Genomic DNA, 18,773 nt, shown 5'->3' with positions numbered 1-18,773 from the left:
AATGACCTATTTTTTACATGCTGCAGAGAATGGTAAAACCATTTTTACAATTTTAAACCATGTTTACTTCTATCAAATGGCCTTGAAGTATGAAAACTACATTCTTAGAGCTTTCCAACAACATTTGTCAAGATTATTTCAGGTTTATAGGTTATTTAATAATAAATATGTAAACACACCTTGGGCTTACCTGTTGGCCAGTGACATTTTAGAAAATTACTTTTGCAAAATGGTGATGAAAAATGAAAACCTCAATGTGAGAGCTTTCCAAAGATATATAGTTTGTCAAGATTAGTGCTGGTTAAGACTAAAAAAAAGTTGTTTTAAAATGTAATGCCAAACATTCCACCTGTGGGACAGTGACAGTTAAAGTTTAATCTCTTTTCAGCTTTTTAATGGATAGTGCCCCATTTTTAAAGTTCTAAAAAAGTATCCATGCTTAAAGGGGACATTTCACAAGACTTTCTTTAGATGTAAAATAAATCTTTGGTGTCTCCAGATTACATATGTTAAGTTTTAGCTCAAAACACCAAATATATAATTTATTATAGCATATTTAAATTGCTACTTTGTAGGTGAGAGCAAAAATGTACCATTTAGGGTGTGTCCTTTTAAAATCCTTTAAATCTTATGTCATGTCCAGTTGATATCGATACAGCTTATCTTTATTTCAAAACGTTAGTTCATTTACTTACCTTCATGACCTGTATAACTTTCTTTCTTTTGCATAACACAACAGATGATATTTCAGAAGAACATTGGTAACCAAACAACAATGGACCCCATTGACTTCTATTATGTAGACACAAAGCCACTGTGATCTGATTTCTCAAAATATCTTCTTTTGTGTTGTACAGAGAGATAAAAAAGTCATTTACAGCTTATAAAGTAAATCTTGACAGAATTGTCTCTTTAACAGAAGTACAATTTTTTGAGTTTTGTATTTTATAAGTATTGTATAGCATCACAATCATAACGTCATGCAAACGGATGTACAATAGGAAAATGACTCAACACACAAGTGCTGCACGGATGCACAGACATTTTTGGGTGTGGCAGGACACATGGCTGCAAACTTTCCAAAACCTCACAGGGAGCAGTTGTTCGAGAATGGAAAATCTTTGCCTGTTAATGATCACATCCATATTTATATGGTTGCTCTGAAATCTGGCTGCCAGTTCCGCAATACAAGATTACACTGAATTTTGTGTTTATGATGTGCATTTATGATTTATGCACGATATAACCAGGATTATGTATAGGGTCAATTTGTCGTATTTTTGTACTGGCACAGTAGACGCGTGCACGGCCCAACATTCATCGCTCAGTGGATAAAAAAGCATTTTCTTCTTTTATTCTCATTTCCTTACACCAGATCAATTAGCTACATCAATCTCAGTCACATATGTTTAACAGACTGTACAATAATGTGTGTGTGTTTCTGTTATCTCTGGTCGCCACACTGCATGACCCATTTGAGCCGGTTGTCATCCTTGGCGAATATCATCAGCGGGCAACAGGAAGCTGGTGCGACAGGTCTCAATGGCTCTTTCAACAGTTCGATGCATACAAAAGATAGACAGAGAGAATAGGATTGTTCTGTTAAGATAAAAAAAATGGGTGTTGCCTACATTTCGTCATCATAAATGAGGAATTTGGCAAGCTACTAAGTTAAGGTTTGATTACACTATACTGTATCTTCAGCACTGAAATCTGAAGTTTGGAGCTGAAATTGGCAGCTGCACTGATATGAATCTGCAGCTGTCTTTATACATGAGATCATTGCAAGCTGACATCTAATAATACTATAGTAAATATTTGAATTATTCCAGCATTCAGCAGATGGCCCTGCTAAAAAAATCATATAGGAGTCAGATGCAATCAGCTATAAAGACAGCAACAGTGACGTGTGCGTGTGTGTGCATGCGAGGGAGTGAGTAATGTAGGAAAAAACTGTTCTGGTTAGATGTCATCCTAAAATAACCTATACTGCTTTGTGTGTAAATCCAGTAGTACAGTTTTAAGAGATAAAAATCTGTGATTCTCCCATATGGCAAAAAAAAAATCATTTTAACAAATATTCAAAAGATGGCCAAAAAATAAATAAATAAATAAATAAATAGATAAATAAATTGAAAAAAAAAACATAATAAATATGTAAACATAACAGGTATGAAAATATTAAAATGAAATATATATTTTAACAGCAAAAATATACTTATAATTATATATTTTAGACATATTTGTGCAGTTTATACACATATACATTTTATACAAACTTTAAAGGCGGGGTGCATGATTTTTGAAAAACACTTTGGAAAAGGGAGTCGGGCCGAGTACCAAAACACACTTGTAGCCAATCAGCAGTAAGAGGTGTGTCTACTAACCAACATTGTTGCCTGGGTTGCGTATGTGTGGTGCGGGTCTATCAAAAGAAGGTTCATATTCTATTGGGGTAGGGGCGTGTTTGTTTAGGTGATTTCAAATGTCAACCTTGGCTTTCAGAGATCATGCACCCCGCCTTTAAAATTTTTGCCAGGAAAATGTATTGTTTGCAATATGGGTTGTAAAATTAGAAATGTATTTGTTGCCCCTGAAATACATTTTGAAATATATGTTAATATATGAAGGATAAAACTAAATCTATTTTCAAATTCAAAAATATAATTAATTATATTTAATTAATTAATATATTTAATTTAATTTACTTACTACAAAATGTGTTAATATATTTAAAACATATTTTTGTCCATATGGGGTACTTTGTAAATTCTAGTTCGTAAATTCTACAAACAGTAGTGTTAAAAATAAAGTTTCCTTATTAGGGAACCCTTAAAATCCACAGAACATATTTGGTGCATAAAAGGGTATTAAAAGTTCAGGAAAATGTATCTTTTTGGAAAAGTTTTTTTGGGGGGGAAATTGGCATTGCACCAAAGAATCCCTTTTCTAAGAGTACACTCTTAAAAATAAAGGTGCTACACGATGCCACAGAAGAACCATTTTTGGCTGTATGGTCCCATTAAAACCCCTTAACATCTAAAGAACCTTTCTGGTTTACAAACGATTCTTTGTAGTAAAAAAGGTTCCTTAGATTATAAAAAGATAAGAAAGAAATTATTCTTTATAGAACCTTTGACTAAAAGGTTTTTTGGGGAACCCAATCGTGTTTTTTTAAAGGTGCCGTAGAATGTAAAAATGTAATTACTTAGGCACAGATGCATAATAAGAGTTCTGTACATGGTAATGACATATTGTGAGCCTCCAACACTATTGTTTTCCCCTTCTTATGTAAACCTCGTGCATGCAAAAGACCGCTGGAAAACAGACCAATCTCAACATAACACCAACTGTGACATTACAGTCGAGATTTACATTAAAATTACACATTAAATTAATTACAATGTTGTTACAATGCTAAAAACAAAGTTGTAGCGCTATAGTTAATTCTATATGTTAGCATTAAGACTAAAGTTCTTCAGTTACGTTTTGCAGGTCCATACCTGATGAAAAACCACTCAGAAACGTCCATTAACAATCTCCAAACACTTGATTATTCTTCAAATTCCGTATCTTCATTTGATACAGACTCAAACATAAGGTCTGTTTACACACAGAGCTACTGAAAGGAGCTGCTCTATGAAACAGCCAATCAGAGCAGAACTCATCATTATTATTCGTGACCCTTTCAAATAAGGTAATAATAGACCATTTCATTCTAAAGGCTGTAAATGGACATTTAAAACCTCTCTACATAATTTTTGCACTTAATAAAGCCACACACCTTCTATGTACAGTATTGTTCAAAATAATAGCAGTACAATGTGACTAACCAGAATAATCAAGCTTTTTAGTATATTTTTTATTGATACGTGGCAAACAGGTTACCAGTAGGTTCAGTAGATTCTCAGAAAACAAACAAGACCCAGCATTCATGATATGCACGCTCTTAAGGCTGTGCAATTGCACTGTAAAAAATCCAACTTTAAAATGTTAATTCAACAAAGAACATTAAGTAACTTGAACAAAGATTTCTTTGTTGAAGGGTGTCAATTGATTATTTTGTGTTCACTGAATGAAAAGAGCATAATCATTCAGCTAACAAATATTATTTTGTTGACTGGACTTAGATGTAGAAGTTTTTGTCCAGTTCGTTCACCCAACTTGCCAAACTGAGTAATCTATACAAGCACTTTAAAAAAAAACAATGGTCGGAATGGTTCCCAGCATGCATTGCGACATGTTCACTTCTTTGGTTAATATTTACTAAAAAAGATGACTGTTTTAATGTTTGCTGGATTTATTTATGTTGTTATGTTGTTAATGTTAGTTATATGTTGTTTTTAGAGTAATTTTTAAAGAATGATGTTTGTTCATTGTTACCATGATTGAGAAGTGTGTGTTCAGTGTAGAGGGCAGCACAATGAGTTAGCGCACATCATTGTTGCCTCACAGCAAAAAGGTCTCTGGTTTAAGTCAGACAAAGACTTTGTTTATGAGACCTTTCTGTGTTCACTCCCACAGTCCAAAACATGTAGATTAGTTAAATTTGGATATACTAAATTACTCTTTACCCAACTTAGCCACTAGTTGAGTAAACATAGAAATTTGCTTATTACCTAATCAGTTTAAGTTGGTTCAACTTTTTGGTGTAAGTTGACATTACTCAGTAAATTGAGTTAGGTGAACTACATCATCCAAGAGTTGAGTAAACTCAAAAAAGCTGTGCAGCAAGTTGCCTTGAAAATGTAAGTTAAGTCAACTTTTTATTTTTTACAGTGTGGGCAATTAGTTGAAAGAGGTGTGTTCAAAAAATAGCAGTGTCTACCTTTGACTGTACAAACTCAAAACTATTTTGTACAAACATTTTTTTTTTCTGGGATTTAGCAATCCTGTGAATCACTAAACTAATATTTAGTTGTATGACCACAGTTTTTTAAAACTGCTTGACATCTGTGTGGCATGGAGTCAACCAACTTGTGGCACCTCTCAGCTGTTATTCCACTCCATGATTCTTTAACAACATTCCACAATTCATTCACATTTCTTGGTTTTACAGCATTTTTGATATCACCCCACAAGTTCTCAATTGGATTAAGGTCTGGAGATTGGGCTGGCCACTCCATAACATTCATTTTGTTGGTTTGGAACCAAGACTTTGCCCGTTTACTAGTGTGTTTTGGGTCATTGTCTTGTTGAAACAACCATTTCAAGGGCATGTCCTCTTCAGCATAGGGCAACATGACCTCTTCAAGTATTTTAACATATGCAAACTGATCCATGATCCCTGGTATGCGATAAATAGGCCCAACACCATAGTAGGAGAAACATGCCCATATCATGATGCACCTCCATGCTTCACTGTCTTCACTGTGTACTGTGGCTTGAATTCAGAGTTTGGGGGTCGTCTCACAAACTGCCTGTGGCCCTTGGACCCAAAAAGAACAATTTTACTCTCATCAGTCCACAAAATGTTCCTCCATTTCTCTTTAGGCCAGTTGATGTGTTCTTTGGCAAATTGTAACCTCTTCTGCACATGCCTTTTTTTTAACAGAGGGAGTTTGCGGGGGATTCTTGAAAATAGATTAGCTTCACACAGACGTCTTCTAACTGTCACAGTACTTACAGGTAACTCCAGACTGTCTTTGATCATCCTGGAGGTGATCATTGGCTGAGCCTTTGCCATTCTGGTTATTCTTCTATCCATTTTGATGGTTGTCTTCCGTTTTCTTCCACGTCTCTCTGGTTTTGCTCTCCATTTTAAGGCATTGGAGATCATTTTAGCTGAACAGCCTATCATTTTTTGCACCTCTTTATAGGTTTTCCCCTCTCCAATCAACTTTTTAATCAAAATACGCTGTTCTTCTGAACAATGTCTTGAACGACCCATTTTCCTCAGCTTTCAAATGCATGTTCAACAAGTGTTGGCTTCATCCTTAAATAGGGGCCACCTGATTCACACCTGTTTCTTCACAAAATTAATGACCTCAGTGATTGAATGCAACACTGCTATTTTTTTGAACACACCCCTTTCAACTAATTCAACTAATTGCCCAATTGCACAGCCTTAAGAGCGTGCATATCATGAATGCTGGGTCTCATTTGTATTCTGAGAATCTACTGAACCTACCTATTGTTTGCCACGTAGCAATAAAAAAATATACTAAAAACCTTGATTATTCTGGTTAGTCACATTGTACTGCTATTATTTTGAACAAGACTGTAGATATCAGAGAACAATCAAATATTATTTCAATGCATTCTTTGGCACCTTTAAACCTTTGTATCAGCTTCATTATATTGAGTGTACTGAAGAAAACAGATGTCACACCCAATACAGTTTGGTCCTTGTGGTTCACAAAGTATTATGAATATTTATAAAGGCTGTTATGTTCTTACTAGTAGAGAGTACAATAGCGCCCACCAGTGATGAGGGGAGGGTTTAGCAGGTATATGTTCATGGCTGAGCTCAGAAAATAAAAATATTTTATAAAATATTCTTAAGATTATAAAAAGGTAAGAAAGAAAGCATTGACTGAATGGTTGAGGAACTAAAATGGTTATTTCATGGCATTGCTATGTGGAACCTTTATGAATAATGGAAGAGAATACAGAATCCTGATTTATTTCCTCTCTCCAAGTTCATTCAGGTCTGTCAGTTTGACTGTCATAACATGCAACATAATTACAGAAGATGTCAGAGCTAAATTACCACATATATTATCCTGAACTATCTCTCACACCTGCACTCACATATTTGTTTCATTTTAACTTTGGGATTCCTGAATGTCTATTTGCAAAAGACACCACAAATTATGTCTGCAGAATAAATAGTTAATCAAGCTTGTCTTACAAAAGGTGCACCTCTCACTTCATTCTGACATGTGATGGCTAATATATCGCTATATCAACTCTCATCCTGAAGCTGAGTCAACCTGAATTTTCCCCAGATGCATGCATGCACAAAACTAAGCCTCAATGTAAAAAAAAAGGGCACATGAATGATCAATGTTATTCCTAATGCATAATAAACATCAAGAATATCAAAATGCTTTAGTTTAACTAGTAGTTATAATAGTTTGGATATAGTAGTTCAACTAAGTGCTCCTGCATAGCTCAGTGGTAGAGCAATATACAGCGCAAAAGGTCATGGGATCAAACTTATCGGTAGGTTCACATATACTAACAAACCTTGTAATGCACAGTGAATTGCTTTGAATAAAAACGTCTGCTAAATGCATAAATGTAAATGTTGTAAAACGACCACAGTAAACACAGGTAAACCAAAATTTACAAAGGTGACACAGGTGTCCAGCTCTTCAGAAGGCTTTAAAATATATAGCAATGTTATTTGGGAAAAATAGCTTTAACTAAACAAACAAATGAGTTCAAAAAAATCAGACATATTTCTTCTGCTATTTTAACATACAGCTAACCAAGACTGTCACACTTACACCCACATATACCTTATGCAACATTAACACTGTTTGGAACAAATTATGGTCTCTATAAGTGTCTCTTATATTAAAAAAATATATTTTCTCTTTCCCTTGCCAATTAATTCCTGGTGCTGTGAAACATTTATACAGAATACATAACAAAAATTTTAAAATTTTGTGCTGAACAATAATACACTTAAGCTTCACCATTAAAATTACTTTATAAAAAGTTATAAAGGGACGCTTAAAATTATGTCACAGAAAAAATACTAATATCAGGGTTTGGTTAAAGTAAAGATGGAAGTCGTATATAAATTTAAAGGAAAGGCCTCTTAACTTTTCTGATGTAATCCCATGCATTCGAGTTACCATAACTTGATTATCTTATCTTGATAACAGCAATGACTCAAAGGTGAAAACTTACTGTCTTACAGACTACTTTCATTGTTTGCTAAGCATGTACAGTCATTTCTTTTCACTGAAAACTTGAGTAAATGACAAATGTTACTTGGCAACTGAATGCCACAAATGCCTTCAGCACAAGTTACTATAGCAACTGCTGCTATTTCATTTGCCAGCTTTTGTGTTAGCATTCTCCTGTTGCTTTCAATATACCGAAGGTTAATTGTATGAACCCAGCAAGCTACGTGACAGCACAGGGCTCTACTAAACTAACCGGGTCTCCTTCACTCTTTGAAACAGGCACAGAATGTGAAACTAATACGGAATATGTCTGCAATGCAGCATGCTTGCCATCACATATTTGGGAATGTTTAGTGTGTGCATTTAACCTGCACAGGGCCTATAATGGGTGTGAAATGTTAACTAATGTTATGTGAAATATGTATATAAATATGCACTTTTTCATCATCAGTTTTTATCTGATTCTCAGAGATGTGTCAATATAATTGATTTTTAACAGACATGCTGGACCAGATACATTTGTGTAATGATTTTCATCTGAGGATGTGGAAATAAAACTTGCAATGCATTTATTGGCCACTAAGGGTCGCTTTAGGTCATTAATCCACCATCATATTTTAAATAAATTAATTTCTCTTATATTTCAGCCTTGAATGGACATACACTTAATCTCTCTGTTTTAGAAAGGAATGCTGGTTATAAGTGAACATCTATAGGATTATATTTTGATTATATCTCGATCATGGTTTGGAAAAGAAACATTAGATTTTATCATTTGATCACTATTTTCAGTTCTGCTTCTAGGTGGCATAGAAATAGAAAATTTCTCACAATACATAAATAGAGACATAATTTACACATCAGGCAGGTCTGTACTGTATCAAGGAACACATTTCTTTTTATTACCTTCTTTTTATTTTTTCACTGACTTTCACACCCGCAGGCGAAACATCTGTGCTGTGAAATAAATTCTTTAATAACCTATAAAGCCGGCTTACATAACATTTAAAGATGTCCTGGCAACATTACACCACACTTGTTAAGTGATAATTCGTTTGGATTGGGTTCACAGGATATTTTACATGGCTGACAGAGGATTTAACCATGTTTGGAGCAAAGAAAAAATCCAAACTGAAAGCAAATGTCTATGAGACAAAAGTTCATATAGAAAAAAAAAAAAAAAAAAAAAACATGATTATATAAACAGAGCAAATTGAATATGTTAACACTTTACAATAATGTTGTATTTGTTTATGCATTAGCTATAAATTAACTAACATGAACAACTGTATTGACATCAATTAAGATGAACAAAGATTAATAAATGTTGAAAAACTATTTATTGTTAGTTCATGTTAGCTAATGCATTTACTAATGTTAAGCATTATTTCACGGTCTCTTTGTTTTATCTAAATTATATTTTAAAACTCTAATTACACAAAATTACAATGAATACAGTTACAATTACAATAACAACTTTTGTATGATTAATTACATAAAAAATAAATAAACACATTCTTTTTTAGATTTGCTTATGTAGTAATTGGTAGCACTTTACAATAAGGTTATTGCTATTGCATGTATGCATGGTTTAAATATCTTCCTTTACCACAAACAGCATTTCTGTGGGCAGACGTGTTTGGATCAGTAAGCAGAAGGCAGGCAAGGATCAGTGGTAAACACAATGGTAAAGATCTGGGGTTTTTTTGGTAGGGTGGTTCACTGTTAATAAATATGTCTTAAATAAAAAATTTAAAATGTGGATGAAAATATATAAACAAAATGTTATTTTAAGTCAAGGTTCTGAAATCTAAATCTGTGAATCCGAATAGAAAATATTTTGGCATTTCATTGGAATCCAGAAAACTTGTTACTAAAACTAACTACATTTTCATTTTTTATCATGTTTCATCATAAATTAACACGTTTCAATGAACGCAACATTAGAAATCTGATGTTTTGTACAAAGGATTTAACAACCAATACTTGCTTATAGTGTCATAAAAATGCATCAAAGTCATTATTTTATATTAAGCTCACATTACTTTTTGTTTCATATTTAGCTAGGCCACCATGCCAAAATTAGATTTGTTGTTTTTGCAATGTTTTAGTGATCATATATAATTGTTTCTCGGTCTCTTTAATAGAATACACCCAGAAAATGTGTATCTAGTAGTGATGCACCGATGTATCGGCCGCCAATATTTATCGGCCGATTTTTGATGAATTTGAAACCATCGGCATATCGGCAATAGCACAAGAAAGGTCGATACCGATTGTTTATTAATTAACTGCATAAAGAAATCCATTATATGTAAAAAATGAGTTCATGTTGTTAATAAAATAAATGCTGAATAGCAAAAACCACCTTTGAAGATGGTCATGCAGTCTTATTATATTTGTTTTAGCTTAATTTGTGCCTCTCTTATTTTATTGGTCAGTTGAATGTTAATTAGATTCAATCCATGTTCAGTAAAAATAATTTGATGCAGAAATAAACTAGCTAATAGACCAACTGTATAGTATTATATACAAGTGTTTAATATCGGTATTGGCATCGGTATCAGCCAGAAGTTGTCTGTTTAAATCGGTATCGGCCCAAAAAATCCTATCGGTGCATAGTATCTAGTATTAAAAACTGTATAAAAATGTAAATTGATGTGTCAAGTTTTTAGGGTAAACTCCCCTTCCACTTGAGCAGGATCTCTTGAACCTAAAAAAATTAAATCCTAATTTCTAATTTCAAAGAAATTAGTATTTTTACTTCATTCTGCTCAAAAACGCTAAAGATGTGTTTAGTGCCAAGAGAGGTCACACTACTGACGATGCATATGAAGACATTCAGTCCTGAAAATTGTTTTTTTTTTTTTACATATTTGTGTCTTAAAATAAATACACCTTAAAATTAAAAAAAAAGATTGAAAAATAAATATGGATGGACATTAAAACTTCTAAAACAACAAGTCTGGTGGTGGTGGCCTAAGACTTTTAAACAGTACTATAAATACACTGTCAAAAATAAAGGTACAAAGCTGTTACACTCTCAGAAATAAAGGTCCAAAAATTGTCACTGGGACAGTACCCTTACAAAAAGGTACACCTTTTTACCCAAAGAGTGCATATTAGTACTTTGAACTTCCAATATGTACCTTTAAAGGTACATATTTGTACCTAAATGGTGCATATTAGGACCTTTTTTAAAGGGTACTGCCCCAGTGACAGCTCTGTACCTTTATTTTTGACAGTGTACTTGGGCAGTACCTTTTAAAAAAGGTCCTAATAGTACTCTTTGGGTATAAATGTGTACCTCTTTGAAAGAGTACTGTCCCAGTGACAACATTTGTACCTTTATTTCTGCGAGTGTATAATATTTTAAAATAAATAAATACATACAGACCATCTGCGACACATTTGAGTCCAGTTTATTTATAGTTTAATTGCTAAAAGTTTATATTCTGTATCTGAAACCTCATATGATGATTAGTAGCTAGTAGGCGATGTGAATCTATCCATAATATAAACCTGAATTAAACATTGACTACAGGGGGCGCTAAAGCATTGCCCCTTTTTGCAACAGCATGAGCATCCTGAGGCCAAAATAGTCTGTATACAGACTTTTACAGAAATGGACAGATCACGGTTACCTGTCAAAATACCATATTTACAGATGCATGCCTGCAGAATAAAATAATTAAACTGCTAACTTGGTTTAAACAACCACTGTCATTTAAAAAAATATATATATACAAAGGCCTAGAGAACCTGTTGGCTGTGTGAAGTAACTCATGATAATTTATTATGATTTTACAGTAGTAACCCGTGGATCTAGTGTTTTTGCTTTGTTATTCACAGTGGCAATGAGAGTAATCTGGTTCCTGCTCTGAATGACTGACCACCCAGTGTAAAATCCCACATTTAAATCTGATAACCCTGCTGGAGTGTCGAAAAATCCATGAACAAATACACCTCATGTGTCCAGAGATTAGAGGGATAAGATGACGGGGGGCTTGTGTTAGCTCAGCATCACCTGCTCTGTTCACGGGTGGGGGTTTCATTGAACACTGATCTGACAGCAGTTGTTATAGCCTGTGCTAGAGCTGATAGTATGGAAGATTTCAGCTGTAAATGACCATACTTTACTTACCATCTCTGCAGTATGTGTGTAGTATTTAGCCTACACAAAAGATTGGTCAATGCATTTGCCAAAATGTGCATTGTAAAACAAGGCACACTCGCTGTTCTAGTATTGAAATGAGTATAATTACATAGGAGGTGAAAATTCAAAGTGCACATCTATGCACGCTACATGGCTAATATTACCCAGCAAGCAATGGCCATCATTTTACCGTCTACACTGAAAAAAATAAAATAAAATACAGTGCATTATTTTTGCATCCACTTTTTTAAGTTTTGTACTTTTAAAACTACTTTAAAAAGTGGATGCAAAAATGATCCACTATATTTTTAAGTAAATACAACCTATTATTTTTAGTCCACTGCCTACTTATGTATATTTACTGAAATAATTAAAAATTATTAATTAAATTTCCTTCTTACAAATTTTAAATGTTAAAATTTAGTTGAATTTACTAAATAAGGTGTTTCTTTAGAATTACTCACCTTTTTGTGTCATTTTTACTAAAATTTGGTTAAGAACAAGAAATATTTTTTTAAATAGAATTTACTCGTTTTATTTAGTTACATTTACTAAGTCACAAAAAAATTTTTACAGTGTAACTATAGGTCCTATATAGTCCGGCTATGAGTAACCCAATTCAAGGCAAAATAAACTTTTGTCAAAATAACTTGTGAGATGTCTGATCTTCCATCATGTAAGCAAAGTCAGAAGTGATTACAGGGTGTTTGGTTTCATTTATTTGTTTAGTTTATTTAATTTATGTTTAGGCTATTGTTAAACATTTAAATTTTCATGGACAAATTTTGCCTCATTTTAGATGTCTGTGCTTGAACAGCTATTAGACATTTCATTTTTTAAATGCAAAATTGCTTCTTGGGGTACGCTGAATTGAATTAATAAATGTGATGCAAAACTAAATTAGTAAACTGATATTAACTCATATTATTAAAATGACATAAAAAATAATGCATGAAGAACATCTATAAAGCAAGTTTAATTTGGACATGTTTGATAGTTTTAACGTGCATCTGCGCAACAACGGTCACTCCATTATGTGTTAGTATGTCCCAGTAGGCTACTCTTGCTGTACACTCAAATAAATTTACATAAATTTCTGACAAAACATATATACTTTTAGTGCATATAAGTAGGATAATTAGGATGCAGCAACTATGTGATATACCATATCCCATAATGCATTGAACTCAACTTGACTTCTTATTTCCAGTGTTTCCAACCGGATAAAAAATTCACAGGGTGCACAATTTAGAACGGATCACAAAATCATTATATGCATACAGAATAACGGCATTCAGGTACAAAAGCTTGCCTTGGGACGGTGCCCTTTCTTTCTTTGTACCTAAAGTGCATAATAGTACTTCAAAGGTGTATATCTGTTTGTTACACATGAAGACCTTTTTTAATGGGTACCACTACCATCCCAGTGACAGCTTTTGGACCTTTCTCTGACAATGTAGTGGGTGATTCTCACGAAACCATTGAAACACCACGGCACTAATGATTTTAGCTTTAAAATGTGTAATATAGTAACATTAAAAAGCATCAGAATTAACACAATACTGTGTTCTACCTTGCACAATGTGTGATTTCAACATAAGAATTTATAATTGTAAATTTTATCTCATTTTCTGCTGAAATTCTCATTACCGCAATGTGTCCGGCTGTGTTTGAACATGCGTTATGTTGTAATTTAATCAAATTAACACAAAAATATTAGGAAAAAAAATAAATGGATGTTTTGCTAGACTACTTTAGATGACAGAAAAAATATTTACTGAATATTCATGTATAATAATAATGAAGAAAAATTAGGAAAATGATGTGTCCATGCCTGATGTTCTCATCCTCCACAACACTTTTTGAGAACAGTTTAAGCACAAATACAGAATTTTAATAAAGTTTGATTTTGAGTGACCAAGCACATGGACCAGTTACTTCATGATGGCTACCAGGTAAGATCATTTTTTTTACAGTTAATTTGAAATATTGTCTTGTCAGAATGCTTACACGACATTTTGATTATCATTACCGCAACAGATGCTTATTAAATGTTAATTTAATTAATAGAAGCATAATACTTTGATTTTAAATGCATGTGCAGAATTTCCAAATTATGTTCCTTCAGGTTTGTCATGTCATTTTGAAAATATGTCAGTGTTGATGTTTTCTGACTGTTGCGGTAATGAGATTTTTTAGGACTATTTTTTTAAATTATGTTACAAAAAGTGTTAAATGATAAGTAAAAGTTTTTAAATTAATGTTCCCATTTACTCCAGACTTTATTTTTCAATGTCTGGTGGGAAAAAAAGTAAATGTAAGCAATTTTTACATTTTCATGCTTGACATTTTTAAAACCAAGTTTTCGTGAGAATCACCCTAGTTACCTAGTACATATACTGCTGCAATAGTAAGAGAGGTAATTATCAGGTAATCTAATCAGCAGCTTAATGTCTCTTTCTTTCTCTTTCTCTCTCTCTCTCTCTCTCTCTCTCTCTCTCTCTCTCTCTCTCTCTCTCTCTCGTTGTGTGTGTGGGGAATTTCATCCACATATTATTGGTCTCGCAGGTACAGTTCATAAAATATTAACTAACAGCACACTAAGCCTATGAATCTGTTCGAAAGTGTTTTCAGTCTGATGACTAAATCTTTTCGGATGTGGTTTCAGGGTTAAGGCAATAAAACAGGAGCAGATAAACTAAAGCCTTTGTGAAGAAACCTCTAAAATTAGGCAGCATGAGTAAGACTGCAGGAGCTAAATAAATCCATGCCAATAAACACCCAAACCACTTCGCTGCAGTGCACGACTTCACGCTCTCGTTCAACGGTCCGTCGGCAAGAATCTCTCAGATCGTTCGTTCCCTGCCATCCCTCTGGATTAAAATATTGATCTGATGAGAGGTTTGTAGCGCAAAGACAATTTTAAAAGATTAACAACTTGACTGACTTTAACCAAAAATGAAAGGAATTTTGAATGTTGCCATTGCTAAAACTAATTGAAGATCACTTTAAAGGTTATATATAGAGCCTGCGTATTTTAAAGAGCACCTTTTTTCCGATTCACGTTTTAAAATTTCCTTTGGTGTGTGTGTATTAGTACATGTTAATGATATACAAAAGCTACAAACCCCAAAGTAAATGATGATGTGAGTTATCGTTTCCAATGTAAATATTTTTTGTGGGACTACAACAAACACACGGATTGTAGGTAACAGTTTACTTCCTAGAATTGGTGATGTAGAGAAGACCGACATTATCATAATTCCTCCCGCTTGGACTCACAGCCTGTAAGTAACCCCTGTCAGCATTGCATTGTGACCGAATCTTTTAAACATGGTAAGGAGCGTCACATTTCCGGCTGACATCAGAGGTATTCAGGCCAATCACAACATACAGATTAGCTGGCCAATCAGGGACACAGAGCTTTTCAAATCTGTGCGTTTCAAGAAGAGAGTGAAATCTGGAGCTACAAAAATATATGGTATGTGAAAAATAATGTGTTTTTTAACCACAAACCGCGTGAACACATTGCATTATACCTATAGGGGTAGGCGATAAATCGCCTGCGATTCTCATGCATATCTTATCAGTAAAGCCGGTTTCGTGATTAGTAGTAAATCGCCATTAACTGCTTTCAAATAGAGCGGCATTTACTACACAGAGCCGTATTTCACAGAGAAGCTAGGCAAAATCGCGTTCATAATCGTATACAAATCGTCTTCGATAATGTATGCGATTTTGCCGAGCTTCTTGGGAAACTATGACTCTGTGTAGTAAATGCCTCTCCATCTGAAAGTAGGTGATGGCAATTTACTACTAATCACAAAACCGGCTTTACTGATAAGATATGCATGAGAATCAAAGGGGATTCATCAGCCACCCGTAATTATACCAAATACACACAAAAAAGTTTTTTAAGCAGTAAAATAGGTGCTCTCTCTAAAACCTTGTCTAGGTGTTCTGGTTGCTAGGGTTTTAGACTTAGACTTGTATTTCCTTCATTGCGTTAAAAAAAAGTTTGTATCCACAGCACTTCTGAACCCAATTCTTTTCTGGCAGAATAAATCTCACAATCTATCAGAGCAGCCAATTACAGTGATCATCCTCAGTCCTTTTCTTCAGCAGCACGCTAAACATCGATCACTGTATTGATTAGAAAAACATGTTCGCTTGCAAAAACGACTGGAAGAAAGATTTTGCCACCCCACCATCATGTAAAACAGCTCGGAGCATCTTAAAGGGATAGTTGACTTAAAAACAAAAACCTTGTGATTATTTACTCACCCTCGTGTCCTTAGTGTTGTTCTTTGTTTTTTCAGAACCCAAACGCTGATTGTCAGCTGTCAGTCTTCGTTTTTGGAAGAACTATCCTTTAACATACAGACAGAAAAAAAAACAATCCTATGTAATTTTACATAAAGAGATATTAAGAAGGGTACAATGAATGTCTAAGCACCAGATGAATACGATGGAGTCTGTAGATGGGGGTTCTTTTGACCCTAACACTGACAAGGACTCGTATTAACAAAAATGTCATCAATAATCTCAGCTGTAAAAGAGTCTCTTTGCACATACTTTTAACAAGCACTGAGGACATCTCCAATCCGTCTGCACCTCTTCAGTTCTGTTCCCCTCGTCCTCCGTCTCCAGGTGGATGAGGGTGAGGCAGGTGCACCAAATACAGAGACTCGCCTTCGATCTGTCCTTCAATATCTCTCCTCCATCTCTCCATCATCATCAGGTACGTACAAAAAACCTCTCTCTGGAAACCAGAACCATCCCTGTGCCAAACATCTCAGACAATCACATTTTCTCATGCTTTCCCAGAATGCAAACGTTGGATACGTTTTGTTGTTGCACAGAAGGTTTGTATTACAAAAAGTTTTGACTGACTAAAATGGCTTTTTAAAAAGCCTGCAATAAGCTTAAAAAGTTTACTATGTGCTCCTCAGTGGCAACGCATTGTATTAGCAGTGTGAAAGGTCATGTGTGCGAACCCAGAGAAAATGCATACTGATAATGAAAATGTAGGCCTATACCTTGCAATGCACTTTGCCAAATGCATAAAAATGTAATTGCTAATTTTACTAGTAAATACTAAATTATACTACAAGTATTCAAGAGGTTTTATTTTTAAATGTTGCAACAGTATGTCTAGTAGCTTATATAGCATTTATGTTAAATTTTGGTGCTAATAATAATAACTTACTTTGAAACGATGCTTGAAAAGCCTGATCTAATCCTAAAGGCCCGTTTCACAGACAAGGCTTAGCTAAAGCCAGGACTAGGCCTTTAAATTAAGATGTTTAAGCATCTTTTATAAACCTGTCCTAGAAAAAGATGTTACTGGTGTGAATCTTGAATTTTAAGATTTGCAAATTATTTTCAAATGAGACCACTCAAACTCTTACGCTTCCTCGCGTGAGGCGATGCGAATGACGCGATATGGACGGCACGTTTGCTGCGAAAACACGAGCTATTCGCCTCAAATCCATCTTCCCTCGATTGAATATTTTAATACAAATAGCGCGTGTTTTTGCAGCAAACGCCCCGCCCATATCGCGTCATTCGCAGCCGGTCTCTGACGGGCAGAGGTTTCTTGAGGCGCCCGCAACGGGTCGCCAAATAAAGAGTTCTTCTTACACATAATGCTAATAGTTGTAAAGGTTTCTGAACTTTAAACAAGCTAAGACAAAACAATATCAGTGACACGCGCGCTGCTGGAGCGATGTAGTTTGACGCCTAATTTGCTTATAGTACAAACATCTTTGATCAGAAAGACGAGAAAGAGATGCAAATGTTAATGTGCAATAGGAAGTAAAGAGCATCAACATCTTAAAACAGACTTCATCACATTATAGCACCCGTCATAATATCTATATAGAGCTCCGTCTCTCATATACAGGTATTTATCCTGTCTGTAGGTTTGTGCATAAATTTTTACCTGTTTTTACATACAGCCTATTTTTAATGTAATTATGCATAAATACAAAATACAATGCATACTATAGCTTCAATAGTCTATAAAATTAATAACTCAATAAAAAACAAGATTCTGTCTATCAAGACTTAATCTGTTGTTATCCTCTGGGCGTTTTTACTTTAACATTATTTACTTTAAATTGTCCATATTTTAAAATTGTGGTGAGCAGTTAAACGCTATAGTGAGTGGCAAATAACTGCACATTTTTATAATCCAAAAAACTGAAAAACATGTATACCATGAAATATACTGTTACCGTGAAATAAAATGACTCATGGAATAGATTTTTGGTCATTCCGTGCACCCCTATCTGGCACCATTTTGGGCTTTTTTCAAAAACACTTATCTCGAAGATCAGATCGGATCGAATCAAATCGAATCGAATCGAACAATGATAATCGATTCAAGATCTTGAGAATCGGAATTGAATCGATTCTTGAAATTTAAATCGAAACCCAGCCCTAACGTTAACCAATCAGGAACTTGCTCTAGTAGTGACGTGATTACAAGAAGCAAGCGGAGTCGCAGAAGTCTCGATGACTAGAATTTCACGCGAGAATAAAGCGAGTACACTCAAAATGTTAAAGCGTCCAACTACGTACAGTAGACGCGAATTTGACGCCTCAAATGCGTCTGGTGTGAACCCAACATTAGTCTAGGAATAGCCTTAACTGTGGGTTAAGGGTATTGAATGAGGTGGAATACCGTCTACCGCTTCGTGTTAAACGCTTCGTGTTAAATTCGCACATCAATGTGTCTTTAGACTTAACAT

The 18,773-nt window shown here is 34.4% G+C and overlaps 1 long non-coding RNA gene across 1 annotated transcript; it reads right to left on the bottom strand.

Annotated features, from left to right (window-relative positions):
• Positions 1-1,328: 1,328 nt before the first annotated feature.
• On the bottom strand, positions 1,329-16,817 carry LOC141363650 (uncharacterized). The gene is made up of 3 exons (XR_012369135.1): positions 16,594-16,817; positions 16,303-16,388; positions 1,329-1,599 (listed from the first exon to the last, which is right to left on the bottom strand). It is a non-coding gene; the product is annotated as an uncharacterized lncRNA (long non-coding RNA).
• Between the last annotated feature and the right edge of the window lie 1,956 nt (positions 16,818-18,773).

The sequence above is a fragment of the Misgurnus anguillicaudatus genome, chromosome 4 (assembly GCF_027580225.2).
Source record: "Misgurnus anguillicaudatus chromosome 4, ASM2758022v2, whole genome shotgun sequence".
Taxonomy (NCBI): Eukaryota; Metazoa; Chordata; class Actinopteri; order Cypriniformes; family Cobitidae; genus Misgurnus; species Misgurnus anguillicaudatus.
Note: the sequence above shows the minus strand (reverse complement) of the source record. Positions and strands in the feature narration are given on the sequence as shown.